General features: G+C 35.6%; 1 long non-coding RNA gene across 6 annotated transcripts in view; it reads right to left on the bottom strand.

The window, feature by feature from the left end:
- The window catches only part of LOC141385627 (uncharacterized), a 42,451-nt gene that overhangs the window by 15,883 nt on the left and 7,657 nt on the right, over nucleotides 1-18,911 (bottom strand). For 4 of the 6 annotated variants that reach the window (XR_012406390.1, XR_012406391.1, XR_012406394.1 and 1 more), the window contains one exon: nucleotides 9,847-9,946. The exons of the other annotated variants lie outside the window; for them this stretch is intronic. This is a non-coding gene — a long non-coding RNA (uncharacterized lncRNA). The remainder of the gene's footprint in view (nucleotides 1-9,846; nucleotides 9,947-18,911) is intronic. 6 annotated transcript variants of the gene reach the window in all.

Raw genomic sequence — 18,911 nt, 5'->3', positions numbered from 1 at the left:
GATGCAGACTTGAGCACCGAACTTGCTCTAAAAGTCCCAGAAGTCATTGTGGCTGAATAAAGGAGGTGGGAAGCGCAGTATTTTATATAGGTTTATTAAAGTTCAGAGATGTAGCTTATTTATCTCAGGAGTTTCCCTAAATTAGATGGTAAAAGTAAACATTACCATGAAATCTTAATAGAGGCATTAAAATAGAGGCAAAAAAAAACAGATTAGGGGTGTTTATTTGCACAAATTCATACTACAATCTGTTTATTTGTATTATGTGCAAAGTATATTTCTAAGGTTTTAATATATATATATATATATATATATATATATATATATATATATATATATATATATATATATATATATATATATATATATATATATATACAGTTTAAGTCAGAATTATTAGCCCCCTTTTGATTTTTTTCCTTTTTTAAATATTTCCCAAATGATTTTTAACAGCGCAAGGAAAATTTCACATTATGTCTGATAATATTTTTTCTTCTGGAGAAAGTCTTATTTGTTTTATTTCGGCTAGAAGAAAGCAGTTTTTAATTAAAAAAAAAAACATTTTTGGGACAAAATTATTAGCCCCTTTAAGCTAATTTTTTCCCAATAATCAACAGAACAAGCTATAATTATACAATAACTTGCCTAATTACCCTAACCTGCCTGGTTAACCTAATTAACCTAGTTAAGCCTTTAAATATCACTTTAAGCTGTATAGAAGTGTCTTGAAAGATATCTATTCAAATATTATTTACTGTCATCATGACAAAGAGAAAATAAGTTTTTAAAACTATTATGCTTAGAAATGTGCTGAAACAATCTTCCCTCCATTAAACAGAAATTGGGGAAAAAAATAAATAAACAGGGGCGCTAATAATTCAGGGAGTTAATAATTCTGACTACGTTATATATATATTGAAAGGAAAAAAAAACATTAACTCATTGTATGAATGCTGAAATGTTTAAATCATTGTCCATTAAATACTGTATGTGTGAAGGTCATGTGACTATCAGGAAGAACACAGCATCTCATTTCTCACTGGACGCATTCTGTGTTCCAGTGGTCTTCACAAGACCGCAAGTTCGTTCTCTGCACTCTTTGAATTGAGAAACAGCCATTGAGTAGGGGGCTAGGCTTTCTTTTTGGGAATCATTCACTTGTAGCAAACTAACGGTAAGAGAAGTGTGGTTGAAGCCATCCAACGGACGTCAATAGAGAAGGACTACTAATCCAAATGTGTGAGCAAATGTTAGACTTTGATTGAAGATTATCAAAACAAACTCTTTTTTTTTTAGTGGATTAACTTGCATTGATTAATTGTTGGCCTAAAGAATAACAATGCATGCTAAACACTCAAAACAAACAGTATGAATTTTGATTTCACATGGTAAAAAAAAGCTAAGAAATTTCTTGGTTGGGAACTGAAGTTATCTAGCCTCTTAGCAAAAGCAAGAATGGAATTCTGCAAAACTACTAACATCCTTTCTGTAACGAACGCTGCTTAAAAACAACTGTTTTGCTTGGCATTATACTGTCACTATTCGTTTTGTGCCAGGGTACCCACCAACTCCAATTATTGTATTGAGGCTTCACACAAGAGCCTCCATTTCCCTTTGCCATGTGTGGGAACCTTTTAGCATCTAAACCTTTGCCAGCATCGGTTCTGAGTTTCCTCAGCGCCACCTTGGTGAACAGCATGATCAAAAGCAACGCTAATGTCAAGGCACCCTCCCCCAGTCCCCTGTAATCATTCCCACAATATTGTGGGCAGCCAAACCACGCGTGCTTTGTGTCTGTCATTAATAGACATGTGTTCCATATAAAATAAACCTGACTCACAATAGCCTGCCACTGAACCTTACTGCTGGTTGCGTGACAGAGGAGAGACTGTCTGCATGTGGATCCATTATTGCAATGTTGTGATGCTAATGTTCAAGTAACATTTTAAAGAGCAAGGGAGCCAAAAGAGGGAGAGGGCGAGGAAAGAGTGGAGTTATGGTCCAAGATACTGAGATGAGAGAGAGAGGTTCAGGTAATTTGAACTCCATAAAGACTTTCATTTACACACACTTTCATTATACGGAGAAAATGGCACGAACTTTAAGCTCTTCTTAAAGGTATTTTATAGGGTTTTTTTTTTCACCAACAGTGAAAAAGGTTACATTGAAGAACCAAAAATAAAGATTAATACAGATTAATGGTTTATCTGTAAACTGTCTAATATAGATTGGACATAAGATGTACACAAGAAGCAAACATTATTTTAGAGTTGCTTATGTTTTTGAGTAAAAAAAAAAAACTGTATATCCAATTTACAGTATTGTCTTTGTAAAATCTTAAACCTAAAAAATGCAGTATTACACTTTTAACCGAATAATTACAGTCAGATTGTAACATTTTGCACCAGCACTAAATGTATTTTACTGTAAAAATTGGCTAATACTCACAGTATTACTAAGACTTTTATTTCAGTATGTTTATGTAATTGCAACTAAAACAAAATATTGAGTAAGGAGCTGGGCTTTCTTTTTGTGCATCATTCGCTTGTAGCAATCTAACGGTACGAACCTAATGGCCTGTTTCCACTGAGAGGTACAGTAGGGTACAATACGATTCGGCATGCTTTTATGGCTGTTTCCCTGTCAAAAGTTACCTAAAAGCGAACCATACCATACCACTTTTTGGGTACACTTTGCACCCAAAAAGTTGGGTTTACATCACTTACGCATACACAAGCAAGAGAATGAAAACAAAGAAACCACCATTTTTAAATTCACAGTCAAGACATTACATCGTAATACTATATACCACGTAATACTATATACCAACGAGCCATGGTCGACCTAAGCTCAAACAAACCTTGTCGTTATCTTGATAACCAGCCACAAAGCCAAGAAGAACAAAATCTGCTGTGTACTGTTTTTGTTTTAAAAAGTGCGAGCAGTTTCACTTTCTCCAGAGAGCTTGTGATCACTCGCAAATACATCTATATTAAAAATAACAAACCTTTGAGCTGATAATAACTTATGCGTGATTTCTGTGTTTCTGACACCCGATCCTTTTAGAAACGGACAAACGCAAGAGTGTTGCGCAAAAAAAACTAAGGAGAAGCCGGAAAAAACTAAGTGAATGATTGTTTTGACAACCCAAAACATGATCAAACGGCCATGTTTAACTATTATCATCACATGTTGGCCTATTTTAAACTCAGAATTACTTTCTAAACGAGGTTACATGTGCTGGTGAAGATTAAAGATACAGATGAGAGGTTTGCACTGACTGTAGGCTATATGTTGCATGTTGTTTTTGAACCCAAATAAGTGCTAAATGAATGCTGTGTGTAGTTTTTCTGTAATTGATAACATATCGGAGACTGTAAGGGTCTGTATGTGTTCATATATGTTGCATTTATTTATTTATTTATTATAATTGCAGACATTACAGTAGGCTGCAGGTAATTGGTCTGCAGTTATAATCAAGTTATGTTCATAGTAAAGTTATAAAAAAAACATTTATACAAGTATTTATGTGTATAAAGCATGTGTTTTGTGAGAAGTGCTTCTTGTATTATATGTGAACGACCCATACAACTTTTTTCTTGAGCGAGAATGATACTGAAACTTTCTGTCACACACCACACCATTGGTATTATTTTGGCAGTGGAAACATAAGCCTGATAAAGGTGACCCGTAACGACCTGTACTGTACTGAACTGTATTGTCCCAGTAAGTGGAAATGGGCCATAAAGGAACAAAAATATTAGTGCTGAAAAAGCATGGGAGTTATTTTTGTGGCTGAACTTGTTGCATGTGCATTCACTGATGTTTTTATTTTATGTACGTCAAGTATTTAAGTATGTCAAGCAAAGAATAACGCCTTCATTGGGCATGGGACAATAACCATTTTCAACGTATACCGTGGTTTGGAAAAGTTAAGATTTTAAAACTGCCACCATCGTTTCCTATTCTATTCCTACGATATATGTAAGATTTAAAAAAAAAGTTTTTAGGACAACAGTATCTCCAGCAAAAATTTTTTAAAAAGATGTCCATGATGGCGTTTTAAATTATAAAGAAATCTGTGTTTTTGAAACTAATGAAGACAGCAGAAGTCAATGATTCATTTGAGTTATTTAGCCTGTTTAAGGCTCCAAAATACATTAAATGCTACTCAAAATATTTAAAAAAAATTGTTCAAAAGGGGAAAAAAGATTTTTTTTTTTTTTTTTTTTTTTTACCCAGACATTTAAAAAGAATATATTTTAGAGCACTTATCACAATACTGGGAAATACTGATGTTTTTATCCAAGGATACTGTCAGTATCTTAAACCGACCCATGCCTAGTCTTAATGTATTTTGCTAGCAGCTCAAACAAATCAAACAAATAGGGTAAAGTTTAACCTAAAAAGATTTAAACGTGTTAAACAACCTAGCTTTTTTTATAATTAATCATGCAGGATTGGAAAGAACCATCAACAGCATTTCTTACAGTGTTCTAAATTAAGAATTAGATTAAGGCATAACACCCGGTTAGTAAAATTTACTTAAAACTTTCAATGAAGTGCCTAAAATATCTTATTATTTTTTTGTGGGAATTCATTTTATGCAATAGATGCCATCAATATATCTCAAACTGCGTTAAACCTGGAGTACTACTTTAATCACTATACCAATGCGCTTACTCTTAAAAAGGAAAACGGCAGGTCATATCTCACATAATCTCATTCTCTGCTAAACTGTGATTGTTGTGTGAAATTATTGTATTAGGGCTGTGCTCATTAGCTCTATGGCTGCTGGAGCCTCTGTTAGTCCTGCACTGGGATGGACTGTCAGATCCAGTGGAATGCTTGAGAGGTGATGGGGTAAATAATGAGAACAGAGGGGGCAAACAGACCCAGATGGAGCCCCTGCACACATTCTAAGTGAAGCTGGAAAACAGAACAGGACTCTGAGTCCATTGCCTTCTGGGTAATTGGACAGGCTTGATCTTGCATTCCACAGAAGTAACTAAAAGTTGTCTACATTTATGCACAAAAAAAGCAAAATGTGATGTATGTTAGTCTTTTTTTCCTTTTTTTTGTTTCAATGTTGAATTATTTGGTGCAACAGATTCATCGGAAAATGTTTCTCTACCTACATTGTTAGCAGTAAACAACTTTAACAAGCATGTTCTCGTACTCCAAAAACGACTATACTATGCAACTACTAGACAATTGAATGCAGAAGGCAGTAAACACCAGCAGCTTTTGTTGTGTTTACCAATTGTAATACAGCAATACATAGGGCTGGACAATTTGGCCCAAAATCAAAATCTCGATTAATTGAACATTTTAACTCGATCACAATTAATAAACAATTATTTTATTTATTTGTTTAATTTTTTTTGCCCTCAAAGTTTACTGATAAATTTTCTACAGTAAATATGCTCACTTATTACAAGTGAGAGATATTAAATGTTGAACAACTGAAATTAAAACACATTTCCTAAAACGTCACTTTTTTCTCATACAAAAGTGAAAAAAAACAGTGCATTTCTTGTCTCGTCTGTGAACAAATATTTTAATGTAAATAATAATTTGATTGTATTAGAAAATATGCTGTCTCAAGGCATCTCTGGTGCAGCTTTCAATCATCGTCAATGTAGCGCAAACGTGTAGCGATGTGTAGTAAAATTTTTTGAGAGGTGCGCAGGTATGGGACCATGCAAAATCTGCGCCGGACCATATCCATGTGTTCAAAACAGACGTATAAATCAGCCTTAACAGAGTGGAATCACGTGACTTTACACACGGTATGTAAAGTAATTTAAAAAACTGACCTGGCAACTTTCGATCTATCATAGGTTCTGTATGTCGACTTTGAGTACTTTTCAATTAATCGCACAGCCCTACCAATATACCAATTGTAATTACACAATTAATTGATGATTGTTGATTGATAAACATTTCCATAATTCCTTATTATAATATGCTCTTATGATGTCATAAAAACTTTCTGATTTGTAAACAAATTATTTATGATCTATGAATTGAGGGCGACGCAGTGGCACAGTAGGTTGTGCTGTTGCCTCACAGCAAGAAGGTTGCTGGTTCGAGCCTCGGCTAGGTCAGTTGGCGCTTCTGTGTGGAGTTTGCATGTTCTCTCTGTGTTAGCGTGGGTTTCCTCCGGGTGCTCTGGTTTCCCCCACAGTCCAACGACATGCGGTACAGGTGAATGGATAAGCAAAATTTTCCGTAGTGTATGAGTGTGAATGAGTGTGTGTGAATGTTTCCCAGAGATGGGTTGCAGCTGGAAGGGCATCCGCTGCATAAAATGTCTGCTGGATAGGTTAGCAGTTCATTTCACTGTGGTGACCCCGGATTAATAGGGGTCTAATTAATAAGGGACTAAGCCGAAAAGAAAATGAATGAATGAATGAATTAATGAATGAATGAATCAAACAACCAGCTACTGGTTGTCTGGAATTTGTGCTAAATTAACAGATAATCGGTCATCTTTGGAACAAAATGTTTTGCCGCAAATTAGTAGTGATGACTTTTTTCAGTGATAAAATAGAAGGCTTTAGACAGAAAATAGGAGATGCTAAACTTTCTGCACCGCCTTATACTCCAGATCCAGTAGACATTTCACTGAATCATAATAATCTACAGTGCTTCAAAATCATAGAACAGGAACAGATAGATAAAATTATAAAAAGCTCTAAACCAGCTATGTGTATGTTGGACTCAATTCCAACAAAATTACTAAAAGAATTGCTACCTGCTATAGGAGAACCTCTTCTTAACATTATTAACTCTTCTTTATCTTTAGCCTATGTTCCAAATTCTTACAAGCTAGCTGTTATTAGGCCAATTATTAAGAAACCGCAACTTGACCCCAACAACTTAGCTAACTATAGGCCTATTTCAAATCTTCCATTTATGTCTAAAATACTAGAAAAAGTGTTCAGAGCTCATCACATTAGTGAAATTAGTGAAAATAACCAATGATCTACTCCTAGCTACTGACCAAGGGTGCATCTCGCTATCAGTTTTACTCGATCTTAGTTCGGCATTTGACACCAATGACGACAGTATCCTTATAAATCGCTACAGGTCTACACTAAAGTCTCAGTAACATAATTTGCTAAAGTCTACAGGTGTCCAGGGACAGGCTCTACAATGGTTTAAGTCATACTTAACTGACCGTTACCAGTTTATGAAGACATGGGACTAGCTTTCACTGCTACGCAGATGATACACAGTTTTATATTTCAACTAAACCTGATGAGATGTCTGAACTGTCTAAGCTAACTGAGTGTATTAGAGATGTTAAAGATTGGATGACCAACAATTTTCTTCTCTTAAACTCAAAGAAAACAGAATTATTACTTATTGGGCCTAAATCCTGTACACAGCAGATCTCACAACTCGATCTACAATTAGAGGGATAGAAAGTTATGCCGGGTTCAGACTGCATGTTTTTCAAAGTAGTCGTGTCACAGATGTTTTCACACTGCATGACTATCTGGGCTTGCGTTTCGTCGCTGCTTTGTTTACACTGCAAGATGGATCGGGGACAGGGGCTTTCAGATTGCATGACTTTACTATAGGAAGAATCGCCGACAACTTCGTCCAAACTACGTTCTCATAACTACATAATGAGAAAGAAGCCTTTTAATGGGGTAGAACATGTACATGTTTGCTCACCTGGGTTTAAAAGAAATTAGCCATTTCTCCTCAACGTTGATAATAAACTAATTTTTTTCTGTATGAACGGTCAAACAGACACGGTTGCTCCTGAGTCCTGTCAAACCTCCACTAGTTTTTCCTCCATTTCGTGAGTCCAAATAAACCGAAAAAGAGCACTTTTAACTTCTCCCTCAGCCTCCCGCTGGCCTGCAGCAGCTATACACACACACACACACACACACACACAAGTGAAAGCTGCTCTCTCATTGGCTGTAGGCAATCGCTGATGTCATTTTTAGTCAAACCTCAATTCACACGGCATGATTTGCATCGCCGACAGCTCCAGATATTTAGCATGCCAAATATCTCGCAGGCATCGGCGACTCATCGGCGATTGTCTCAGATCGCGTCTTTGATCGTTCATACTGTGCGATTTGCCTGTGATTTCAGGCATTTGTCGGCGATTTCTCAAAACCTGTCGGCGAGCCAAAATCGGGGCTAAAATCACGCAGTCTGAACTAGCCATTAGCGTTAGCTCTACTATAAATGATTTGGGTGTCACATTAGACAGCAATCTAACTTTTGAAATTCATTTATCCCATGTCACAAAAACTGCCTTCTTTCATCTGAGAAATGTCGCTAAATTACGAAATATGCTATCCATCTCTGATGCAGAAAAACTAGTCCATGCTTTTATGACTACTAGGCTGGACTACTGTGATGCACTGTTTGCTGGCTGCCCAGCATCCACTATTAACAAACTTCAGTTTGTACAAAATGCAGCTACCAGAGTTCTTAAATGGTCTAGAAAATCTGATCATATCACCCCAATTTTATCCTCCTTACACTGGCTGCCTGTTAAGTTTCATATTGAATTTAAAATATTCCTTCTTACATATAAAGCTCTAAATAATCTAGCTCCAGTTTATCTAACCAACCTTCTGTCTCGCTACAATCCAAGTCTCTCTTTAAGATCTCAAAACTTAGGCCTTCTGGTAGTACCTAGAATAGCAAAGTCGAGTAAAGGAGGTAGAACCTCCTCATTTAAGGCTCCTTAACTCTGAAATAGCCTTCCTGATAACGTCCAAGGCTCAGACACACTCTCCCAATTCAAAACCTATTAAGACCTATCTGTTTAGTAAAGCAAACACTCAACGGGTAGCTTAGCGGGTTTCTACACAGGTTTCTGCATCTTGTTTATATACACTATGAACAGCAGCTACGCTAATTATTCTCTTTATTCTCCATTTCCACCTGGGGATACTCTTCCAGAGGCCCTCAGACTATGCAGAGTCATTTGATCCAAGATCAGCGATGAGGTGATCCCAGGGTTTCCATATCCTGGACTAGGCCGTATCCTGAGCAGCTGCTGTGTTGGTCATCCAAGAGTGGAGAGAATGAGACTGATTCCTGTGATGCTCCAGGGACAGACAAGTCTTCGCTGAGGCCAGATTCCTGCCTCGGCCACTGAGTTTGCAGCTCTGCACAAGACGTTTCGCCAGCGGAGAAATTAACATGGTCGTGCCCAACTGAGTCTGATTTCTCTCGAGGTTTTTTTCTTCACTTTTGCCAATTGGTGAAGTTTTTTTTCCCCCTCTGCTGTCGCCTCTAGCTTGCATGGTTTGGGATCGGTAGAGCTACGCATCGATGAATTTGCTCTTCATTGTTTGGACTCTCAGTAGTGATTTTTTAAAACACACTAAACTGAACTGAACTTAAAAACTAAAAAAAAAAAAAAAAAAACTAAAAAACTGAACTACACTGTTCCAATTTACTATGACCTTTTATGTGAAGCTGCTTTGACACAATCTACATTGTAAAAGCGCTATACAAGTAAAGGTGAATTGAATGCTTTTCCAAAAAGCCTGAGTTAATATTTCTTGTTCGCATAGTTGCCATGATTTCTACTTTCTGGTTGTGCTGTAGTAATGTTTTCAAGCAAAGAAACTGTTGAAATTAAACATCTATTAACTTAACATTTTTTATCCAACTGGTAAATCAACATATTTTTTCAACACTGCATCTTCCAACATGGTGCTCCTGAATAAGAGAGTCTGTTTAAACATATCCAGATCATCTCAATAAGAATGTTTCTTAAAAGCTGTATTAGCCCCACTGTCATTTCTGTTGTGTGTTATAATGGTGGTGAGAGGAAAGAGAGCAGCACATATTTACCTATTTATCCAAGCGTTGCTCTCTGTGTGGACGGATATCTGTTGTCAATGTATGTATTGCTGCAAAGCTATTTCCAACTTCTTCATCTCTAATAAAAAAACTAAACAAAGAAAACATGCTTATTAACATGTTCAATGAAGGTTCTGTTAAGCAAAACTGCCCATTAAATACCCAGTTTGCTAAACTACACATTTACACAGAATGCTACTGTGTGTCCATAAAATTGGTTACATTTAGAAAAACATTTGGTCGCACTTTATATCATCTGTACTTACATTGAAACAAATAATTTGTTACAATGAACTTATTGTGCAAACACATCTTTTTACATTGTACTTAAGATTGATTAAATACCTGCATGCAATTACATCTACAAATTAATTACATAACAAATTCAATTCTGTAATTAAAATCTGTAATTAAATTGTAATTACGCTGCTAACAGTTTTTTACGCCGTAACCCACTTTCTTCTTAACCCATTTCAGCATTGGCACCACAATTTGTACATCGGCAATAGTTACATCATTGCAGAAAATGGATCCTAGATAATAAGGACCCACAGCTCAGGACATTTGTAACTTTAATCAAGATAAATTTTGAGTCATTAAAACAATGAAGTAGTCTATTCAGGGTTTTTACATCTGATTATTCTAATTATATAGCTAAAACCATAAAGCATTGTTTATTTCTCTTTTTTGCTCTATTGTAAAGATACCCAAAGTATGGACCGCAGGACAAAGTTGGCCTATTGTAAACTTTGATTTGGCCCACCGTCCCATCTGAGAAGAGAGTAAGAATGATGGGGAGGGTTGGGGCGAATGAAATGAGATTGTCATTTCTAATTGACCCTTCACTAAGCCACTCTCAAAAACCGGGGCTCAGTCAAGCTTTCGAGCGAGGGAAACAGGCCAAAGGATTGTGCAAATCTGACATCCGGTATCCTAAAAGTTTGAACAGGGTAGTGAAATTTCACCTCTCTTGCTGTGCATAAGCTAAGCTGTTGAATGGTAAGCTAGCCTAAATTTTGATTGAATTATTTTCGAATCGGTTGCCTATTATGTTGTGAATATACTCCTGTAATGCATACTGCAGTCCTTTTTTTGTCTGTATTTCTTGGATATCTCACCTGTTTGCCAAAAATTTGTAATTACATTCCTGGGAATGTCTGACACCAGCGCATATTGTAAAAGATGTGCCAGGCACAAAAGCTTGACAGGCGTAGCAACAATAACTAAGTAGGGTGGGGAATAGTGAAGGGTCAGTTTGACGTTATTTTTGTTTTCTTTATTGCTGAGCTACAAAAAAAAAAAAAAAAAAACAAGTTTCAATTAAATGTTTGAATGAATCTGATTTTTTAAAATGTAAATAATGTCTCAACGGATAGAGGACTATGCAGAACACACCGATGAGTTAATCAAGGCAAAAACTAGTTTAATTCAATTTTATTATAAATGAGACTGTCTTTTGTTTTTTACTATAATACATTCATTATAAAATGTAAAAGAAAATGTTGTATCAGTTAATATTAAGCAATGTTTTCTTGTTATTTTTAATTATTAATAAATAAATTAGGAAATTTCCCATGGCAACTGCTTACCTTCGGCTCACTAGCCTCAATCAAGTTTGGTTTTTGGCCCTTCATAAGAAAAAGTTTGCGCACCTTTGCTCTACTGTATTTATCTGTCTGCGTATAGATTATATCTTATACATGTTTCCCTCCAGTACAGAACCATCCTGATCAATTCATAAATGCAATCAATTAAAGAAACTAATAAATGCAATCCAATAAAGCTATCCAATCTACAGTTGCAATCAGAATTATTAAACCACCTGAATTTTTTGCACCCCCCCCCCCCCCTTTCATTTTTTTCCCAATTTCTGTTTAACAGAGAAGATTTTTTTCAACACATTTCTGAACATCATATTTTTAATAACCCATTTCTAATAACTGATTTATTGTATCTTTGCCATGATGACAGTAAATAATATTTGACAAATTTTGAAGACACTTCTATACAGCTTAAATTGACATTTAAAGGCTCAACTAGGTTTATTAGGTAGTTTAGGGTAATTAGTCAAGTCATTGTATAACGATGGCTTGTTCTGTAGACTACCGAAAAAAATATATACCTTAAAAGGGCTAATAATTTTGACCTTAACATGATTTTTAAACAATTAAAACTGCTTTTATTTTAGCTGAAATAAAACAAATAAAACTTTCTCCAGAAGAAAAAAATATTATCAGACATACTGTGAAAATGTCCTTGCACTGTTAAACATAATTTGGGAAATATTTTAAAACAAATAAAAATAAAAGGGGGTTTAGTAAATCTGATTGCAACTGTATCTGGTGAAATTTTATTGATATTAAAATCGTAGAAAATCAATATATCACAAAGTAAGATTTTTCCAATATCTTGCACCCAAACATTATGAACACAGTAAGTACACTGTGTTTACTTTTTGATGCAAGTAGTAGTTAAGGACACCTACTATAAAGTGAGACCAAATAGTTTATGCAAACTGTAATGTCTCTTTATACAGTAAAACAATGCTTTGAAAATCAAATGTTACATGAATCAACAACAGATACTGAATTAGATACCTTTTGCTAGGTTGTGTAAAATAACAATTTAAAATAACAATTTCCAAAATGTATTCACATGTGATTGCCGATGGTCTGAATGTGTTTTGCTTCTTATTTTGCTTCTTATTTTGCACATTGTGGTTAGAGTACAGTGGGGTTAGTAATCACAAGATTACCACAGAAAATAGACTTGATACTCATCTCTGAGGAAGCGCTCTGTAATGCAGGAGATCATGTGTTTGCTCCGTACGTGTCTCTTTTGACAAATGGGGATACAGACAGATTGAAGCAGGGATTATTGAAAGACTACACCAAAACGGATAAGGCATCAAGCAGAAGGTGATTATTTGTCTAAAGAAAGCCACAGAAGTTCGTCAGGCCATCTTTGTTTGAAGATAAGCCGTTGTTAGGTTGGTCAAGCTCATTATAATAACTCAAAGCGCTTCTCCATTAACATGGCAAAACCCTCCTAACATTATGACACGCAAGGTGATTTGCCCATCCTTCATGTGAAGAATACAAATATCAAAATGCACTCCTGTGCAAACATTAAAATTAAAACTTCAGAAAAGCCATATTCTACCTTTGATAGTGTTTTAAGTTAGCATAGCTGTCTAAAGCATTTCTATTGGAATAATAAGGCCAGTTGCTGGCAAGGATTACCAGCATGTGACCTGTCCTATTTCAACAGGCCAGGCATTTCTTAGATACCTGCAGCTTTTCTAACCGCAGTTACTTAGTGATCACCTAAAGCTGCTGTAGGAAGTCAAACTAGGGGATTTATTGCCTCATCCCTGGTTTAAGAAGGGCCTTATCTGAGGGATGAGCCACAGCTTATGGCCTAACAGCTCCATCCAAGCTGCTCCCATCTGACAATTGTCTCAACCGTGTCAGCCACCGTGTGCACACACTCAAGGCAGAGCAGGGGACATTTTGCGACAGGATTTACTGTGTACCTTAAGTTCAGATGGTTAAGGGGTCAAGTACTTGCCTGTCACTGGGGCTGTTACACGTTTCAGGGTGATACAACTGTCCTGGTATCATAATGAATAATGAGGCACGATTAAAAGGATTAAATGCTTTAATTTTTTAATATTTTTTTTTTTTTTGCATTACAAAAGTCTGTACTTAAAAAAAACTTCACTGATTATTAGGACTGATAAAATTAGTTGACAATATTAACAATTGATTTTTTTTATATAATTTTTGGAATGAAAAATGTTTTAAGAACCTTTAAATCAAGGTTTGAAAAAGGTTTTATTTAGTTCAATACAATAATCCAGCTTATCTGGAGACAACAGAATTCAATATAAGACAAAGATTAATCAAAGCCAAAAATAGTACAGTGTGATGCATAATGAAGTTTTACTGGTACTCTAAAAAAATTGTTCTCCCAATAAGGACCATTCTGTAATTAATTACTCACTGTCATTTTGTTTAAATCCTCTGTAGCCTTTGTGCATCTTAGGAACACAAATTAGGCTATCTGAATTTTTTTCCCAATATTGATGACAGATGTGACAGATGTCATGCACCATGGTGTATTTTAAGTCATATGTACAAGTGACATATGTTACAGAATTATTGGATTAATTATTTTACAATTATGTCTAATGTGTTGCAGGTAAATATAGACCCATCCTTTGATGTTGCCATTTTTTAGGTTCCAAAGATTTGGTCCAAGTTTTCATTCTAAACACCTTGATATTTTGGCCTGTACTTCATTATTAGCTAGGCGTCATATTCTATTTCACTGAAAAATCAAATAAGCCTGCAACTACATCCCAATGGCTTGTGGATACTATGTATTTTCTAAAGTTAGAAAATGTTAAATGCTCTGGAAAAACTAGTTCCTTTAAAAAGTGGCAATGTTTTATAACTTACTTCACCTCTCTAAACATCAACAATTTAGCTACAAATTCATATTCAGAGCGTTTTAAAGAAACATTGGTCCCGCGCACATGAGCTTCTCGTGTAAAACTCGTCTACAGACAGTTCACACACACACACACACACACAATGGCGATCTCTCAAGGAGCCGCATCCCATTTTTACTTGTCAGATTTTATTTTAAAGAGCGGACATGGGGTTGACTGACTGATCACACAGCACAAAAGTGCTTGTATGGGCGTGACATGGAGCTGATCCACGAATCACAGCACATTATGATAAATGACCAATCAGAGTCAATTTAGGGCGGGCCTTTCAGAGGAACTAGGCAATATGACAATCATTTTCATGTTAGCTGTGTATCTGTATATAATCAAAAAGATTATAATCAGTGAGAGTTATGAAAAGAAAAAATAGACACATTGCTTTGCTTTTGCACCACCCCTTTAAAAATGTTTTACACAATGTCCCACTCTTTGCACCTATAAAATATTAAACTCATCTGAGAAGAATTTCCACAAGATTAAATAATGTTTTTTGTTGATTTTTTTTCCTCTAGTAGACTGGCTTGTGCAAAGTCCTGACATTAACCCAAAAAAATATCTTTAGGATAAATTAGAGCAGACTGCTAGCCAAGCCATCCCATGCAACATCAGTGCCCGACTTTCAGTCTCTGCTCTATTTCATCCCAAAGATGTTCTATTGGGTTAAGATCAGGACTCCGTGGAAGCCAAGTTATTGCGACCAAACGCTCTAATTCACATCTTCATGACACATGATGTGCAGTCATCTTGGAACAGGAAGTCATTCCCAAACTGTTCAAACTAACTTGGGAGCATGCAATTGTTCTAAATGTCTTGGCATGCTGAAATATTAAGCGTTCTTTTCACTTAAACTATAAGGGACCAATCTCCATCCCTGAAAAACAACCCCACATCAAATCCCTCCTTCACCAAACTTTACATTTGACAAAATGCAGTAAAGAAAAGTACCATTTTCCTGGGAACTGCCAAACCCAGACACATACATCAGCTTGCCAGACAGAAGCTTCCTCACTCCAGAGAACACATCTCCACTACTAGAGTCCAGTGGGGACTTGCTTTACACCACCTCATTAGACAGTTAGTGTTGGCATAAAGCTTGGAGGCAGCTGCTTGGCCATGGAGACCCAGAAACTCTCTTGACAATGTTCTCAAGCTAATCTGAAGGCCAGATGAAGTTTGGAGGTTTGCAGCTATTGACTTTGTAGCATAAGCTGACCCCAGTCTCTGATTTTTATGTGGTCTACCACTTTGTGGCTGAATTGCTGTTCTTTCTAATTGCTTCTAGTTGTTATAATACCACTAACTGATGACTGTGGAATATTAAATTACATGAATGGACATATTGCACAGGTGGCAACCTATCATAGTTACATGCTTGAATTTGCTCAGTTTCTGAAAGCCACTCATTATTCAAATGAATGCAGTAATAAAATAAATAAAAGCAGTTTGTATGTTTAGGTGTTTATTTTCTACGCCAGTGGTTTTGGAAATGATTAAAACACCTGAAGCTGAATAATGATTAAGCAATAGAAAATTTGGAAATATTCACCTTATTCTCAGTGTATGAGTGGGTCAGGGCTCAACAATAAGGACTACCCGGTGGCCCAGGGCCAGCGTGAGAGACGCTTAGGACAGTAGACAGGATCATTACTGGCCCGATTGGGACAGTACTGCCTTGTCACTAACATTTAATTTGTCTGCGACTATTTGTCAATAGTGTGCATTTTAAGTTTGTGCTTTTAAGTCTTAAAACACTACCTTGTCTTTGATGTCGTAAACACCATATTGCTTTCCGGTTCCTCTTATCTGATTTGATGTTTTGAGCATGCAATTTTTTCCATAACCTGGTAACAACCAGTACAGAGAAGAAACAGCAACATGGCGGCAACGTCAAAATATAAGGCTAAAAGAAAATGTCTGTTTCTAATGTCTTGGAAGCATACATTTACAAGTGAACAACGCGACAAAAAAAATGAAGTGATGTTTTGCACAGTTTACCGTCAGTTTGACAAGTCAGCCCATCTTTTGTTAAATAATTTTGAACTGTAATAAAATACCTCCACATTTTCCATACTTCTCTTTTTGTTTGCATAACTTGTAATTTTTTTAAGTATTAAAATTGTAGATTCACAGACTTTATTTCTGACACATTATTTAAAATATACGGCTAAAATATCGCTATTAACTTCCCTTTTTTTTTTTGGTGAGGCCAGTAAAAAATTTTGGCAGGGCAAGTAAAAATCTGAACCACTGGCCCGATCAGACCAGTACAAAAAATCCTTAGCGTTGAACCCTGTGGGTGCAGCCATTAAAATCTTTTTGGCTTGACTTCCGGTCTTATCCACTTCCATTCTTTTTAAGACGTTAAAAACAGCTCTTTTTACTGCTTAATGTTGCAAACTGATTTTTTTTGTTATTATATTATTCTATTTTTTTTTTTCGGAAGTTTTAAAACAATAAGAAAATGGAGCGCACTTCCGCATCGCAGAATAAGGTCAATAGAGTACATTAAAAATGTGAAAACATTTGCTATTGCGTGATTGCACCACACAAGTTAAACATTACCTAACAAAGGTATAACCATGTATTTTTAAAATGTGTTAAATGAAAATAAAAAAGGAGTACATTCCTAAAAACTTCACAAACTGGCACAGTTTTTCTCTTTTTTTTGTCATGGACAGTCTTATGTAACTGACTTATGTCTACAGTCTTGCATCTACTGCTTTATTGTATTGTCCACATTTTAATGTAGATTTAAGGTCTTTCATTTTCAAGAAATATTCTGGGCTCCAGAATAGTCAGCTCAATTTTTAATTTTGTGGCATAATCTTCCACAAATTAAATTAAATCAACTCACCATGGGTGCGTTTTGGAAAATTATGGTTAGCCAACTAAAGATCCAAGTTGCGTTGTTACAAACAGTTTTTTGATGTGGCGTTTCCCAAATCCATTGTTCCAACGAACATTCACAAACTGCGTCGCAAACTTATATGCTTGCGACTGCACCTCTTGAGCTGTAGTTAGAAGCATACTTCCTGGCAGTGTTCTATTCCCAGTTATCCCCCCTTCGCCCTATTCTTTTAGAACAGGCATGTCCAAGCTCAGTCCTGGAGGGTCGGTGTCCTGCACAGCTTAGTACCAACCCCAATCAGAGGGTGGTAAAACTGAAATTGTATTTTTTTTAAATGCATGTCCGTGTAAAACAATATAATTTGCACAAATAAATATGGGGTTCTTCTCTAAAGAAGCTGTCACCATCTCGTTTAGAGCATCATTATGGGCAATTTACGTTATAACTAATGTGGTTCAAACGATGGATCTGCGACTGAGAAACTACGGGTTTTGGGAAACACTTGTCACTACATAGTTCTCTTCCCAAACAATGCATCGTACTATGATAGTTCAGCTGCGAGTTATGTCGTTGTTCACCCCAGAAATTGTATCATCAACTAAAACTATCAAAAACATTGGTTGTTTAAAAAAACCTGAAATAAAATATAAGGATCAAAGTCATTACATTGTAGTGTTTGCACCAGATAAGATTTACAAACGTGATTTTACACCTAAAATTCCTTTTAATTTTGAATAAAATTTTAAATGAATTTTTTTGACATTCTAAATGTTCATATATTTACAGGATTCATGCATAGAAGACAAATTATTTATTTACTTATTTTCTTTAGAGTGATTTCACACATCTCTTAACAATCAAGTATTTTTCAAGTCAAAACCAAGTGATATAAGCATCAAAACAAGAAGTAGATTCATAAAAACTGGACAAACTGGCACAGATTTATACTACAGTATACAGTTGAAGTCAGAATTATTAGCCCCCCTGAATTATTAGCACCCCTGTTTATTTTTTTCCCTAATTTCAGTTTAACGGAGATAAGATTTTTTCAACACATTTCCAAACATAATAATTTTAATAACTCATTTCTAATAACTGAATTATTTTATCTTTGCCATGATGACAGTAAATAATATTTTACTAGATATTTTTCTAGACACTTTTATACAGCTTAAAGTGACACTTAAAGGCTTAACTAGGTTAATTAGGTTAACTAGGCAGGTAAGAGTAATTAAGCAAGTTATTGTACAATGATGGTTTGTTCTGTAGACTATCGAAAAAAAATGCCTAAAGGGGCTAGAAATTTTGTCCCTAAAATGGTGTTTAAAAAATAAAAACTGCTTTTATTCTAGTCAAAATAAAACAAATACGACTTTTTCCAGAGTAAAAAATATTATCAGACATACTGTGAAAATTTCATTGCTCTCTTAAACATCATTTAGGACATTTAAAAAAAAAGAGAAAAAAAAGGCTAATAATTCTGATTTCAACTGTATGTTACTGACCCTACTGCCTTAAATGGTCACCACATTTCTCTTTGCATTGCCTTCTTGTACCATCTTTTCAAACGATGAGATATCGACATTTTAATGTTTGTATAATATATGAACAGAACCGAAAAAAATTTGAGTTGAAAATCCCCCTGAAGCTCATTTCTCCTCTCGATGCACGGCTCTCCTTTCAGGTCCGTAA

The sequence above is a fragment of the Danio rerio genome, chromosome 5 (assembly GCF_049306965.1).
Source record: "Danio rerio strain Tuebingen ecotype United States chromosome 5, GRCz12tu, whole genome shotgun sequence".
Lineage (NCBI taxonomy): Eukaryota > Metazoa > Chordata > Actinopteri > Cypriniformes > Danionidae > Danio > Danio rerio.
This window is presented reverse-complemented; position numbering and strand designations above follow the sequence as displayed.